Raw genomic sequence first — 2691 nt, forward strand, 5'->3', positions numbered from 1 at the left:
GTATATTTTTATGACAAATTAGTTAACGTGGTGGTACAATGTTAAGCACTTCTGCCCTTCAGCTGAAGGGCCAGAGGCTGACTTCCAAATTCAGTCACTATCTGTGTAAAGTGTGCAAGTTCTCCTTGCGTCTGTGCAAGTTAATTTATCACACTTCCTCATCAAACACTTACACATGTTGGATTAGTTGGCAACTGTTTTATTGAGTTATGGGATCTCTTAAAGTGAAAGGTACCAACCAACCTCTTAGGTTCTTCTTAATGCAGTGTAGGAAGAAATGTCAGGACGAGTGCTACACCCATGACCCATGTCACTGTCTGTATTTTACCCTGCTTATTAAACCCTAGGAACCTCTAATGGAAGGCTCCTTGCTGACTGGACAGTCTTATTTCTAAGCATGTTCTTCAATCAAGTAGATCACAGTTAGACACAGAATGGACAATCTAGCCTCTCAGGATGCTAGTAATAGTGAAAGATGTGGTGTTTTAAAGTTTTTAGTTGAAAATTATATTTATCCATATTAAAACTATTAACAGCACATATATGGAGCTACAAAGAGTCATACAACAAGGGTGCTTTAAATCTTCATATGGTCCAAGCAGAAGTAGTAAGATGCTGACAACCATCCTACTCCCAACTGTCTTCTTTTCTTGTAGATTTCTAGAAGATTTAATATATGAGAGACTGAGAACACTGGCAGTTGCAGAAAGCCATGCTGGTTCCTCCAACACAAACACATATAAAACAAAACAAAAGCACACACTGGTACCAGAGCATGTGGACATTAACTTTTGCAGTTTTTCAAAACACAGTAAATGCTTTGGACATTAGTACTAAACAATAAAGGTAAATTCTCTGAAATTCTCAGTTAACCAAGCAAAAGTATTAAAACCAAACACTAATGTCCTTCTTCGTATTCCAATTTAACAAGCATGGACTGTACTTCTGATCAGCTTGACAAGACACTTCAGACTAGAAGTAAAAGGCCTCTTACCTGAACAGCTCCTGTATAGCAACATACGTCTGTGATGAATTAGCATCCAACTCAGGGCTGAGCTTTCCTTTGATTCTCGGTTTCTGATCCATTCTCCACCTGCAACCAACTGTGTGATCCACAAGTAATTTAAGCTGGCTGAGCTCCGAATATTATTGAACAAACAAATTTGCTTTTGCCATCACTGTAACAAAATGTGTGTTCAGAGTGAAGCTCTACAGGTTCACTCATAGAAAATGCACAGTGAAAAGATACTATAGTTCTTCTTTAAAATCATAACAGAAACAAAATAACCACAACCACCATCAATCAAGGCAAATCATTTTATACTTAGCTTGTATTAATGAATCATTCAGCATACAATCCATGTCTTCCTCTGCCGGTAAACCCCCCACTGAAATTCGGCAGGATGAATGCTACTGCAGTTATGAAGCTCGTTCTCCCATTCACTGTTGACCAATGTGCTCTTGATGTTGAAGCGATTAGCATCTCCAGGTTCTGTCAGAGAGTTCAGAAGTTTGAAGGGTAAGTGATTACAGAGGGTCACAGTCCAAAATCTCAAGGGTCAGACAAGTCACTGGTCCGGTGGTTATGGGGTTCTCAGCCCTTTTCCCCAAACTGGTAAACCTATTTCCTTTTAGCCGATTGCACCGATTCCACTTCTCTCCTTTCACTTCTAATAATCAATTTTAGCAAACAGCAAGCATTGTTAAAACACACTACACAATAACAGCATCAAAAATTATAAAAGTTTTATGAAGGAATTCCTTTATAGTTACCTAGGGAAGTTTAACTTTTGTATGAGAGTATGCCAAAACTTCTGGCTATCCTGTTCTTGTCATATTTAATATTTGCTTACTCCGTTTTCGACAGATAACTGCATATTGTAATACAGAATAAACAAGGTAAGTTAGCTGTCGTTTTGTAAATTAACCATATTTCAATTTGTGTTTACCAAGTGACCATTTACCTTTGTATTGTTTCAGATGTTTAAGTTGGGTTCCTTCCATGAAACTCCTGAACATGCATTAGATGCCATTTTAATCATGAGGTTTGTATTGCAGGAAGAGAAAAAAAAAAATAATAATCACATTACAGTTATGTCACACAGTGCATACCACAGGTTTTTAATATAAGGAACTAAAAAAGAAAAACCATACATACTGGAACCTAAAAAGAGCATCATTACCATAATGACAATGGAGCCATACAATAAGCAGTAAACATTTTTGTTTCCTTTGAAGAATGTTCGATGAATATTCCAAAAAGAGTGTGGCTCTCATTGCAGCTTTGGATATTGTTCCAGATGGATCACGAAACCTGAAAAACTATTTACATTTACTAACCTGTTTAACTCTGTTAACTTGATCATTTTGGAAGAATTATCCAGCACCCCTTCAATTTACAATAGAGAAAAAGAATTTAAATATTGACTCATCTACCTATTCATTGGGATATGTCAGTCAGTCAGTTATGGACATCGCTCCTACATTTGTAAACTCTCCTAGCAGTTTTGCTCATAAATTGACATATCCTGGCAGAATTTGTAAAATATTGGCAATTTTCTGGAAAATATAAGATTTCATATAGAAAGTTTTCCGTTTAATTAGGTAGTGCGCGCGAGAGAGGCAATTTATCATCAAATAATTGTGTGTGCCCTTTTTAAATCATAATGAGAACTGAAATGGGGCTGAACA

At 36.8% G+C, this 2691-nt stretch overlaps 1 long non-coding RNA gene across 1 annotated transcript; it reads right to left on the reverse strand.

Annotated features, from left to right (window-relative positions):
• Nucleotides 1-1357: 1357 nt before the first annotated feature.
• LOC120517462 lies at nucleotides 1358-2172 on the reverse strand. Its single transcript, XR_005631041.1, has 3 exons — nucleotides 1965-2172; nucleotides 1774-1871; nucleotides 1358-1670 (listed from the first exon to the last, which is right to left on the reverse strand). It is a non-coding gene; the product is annotated as an uncharacterized LOC120517462 (long non-coding RNA).
• Nucleotides 2173-2691: the final 519 nt, after the last annotated feature.

This window comes from Polypterus senegalus, chromosome 17 (genome assembly GCF_016835505.1).
Source record: "Polypterus senegalus isolate Bchr_013 chromosome 17, ASM1683550v1, whole genome shotgun sequence".
Taxonomy (NCBI): domain Eukaryota; kingdom Metazoa; phylum Chordata; class Cladistia; order Polypteriformes; family Polypteridae; genus Polypterus; species Polypterus senegalus.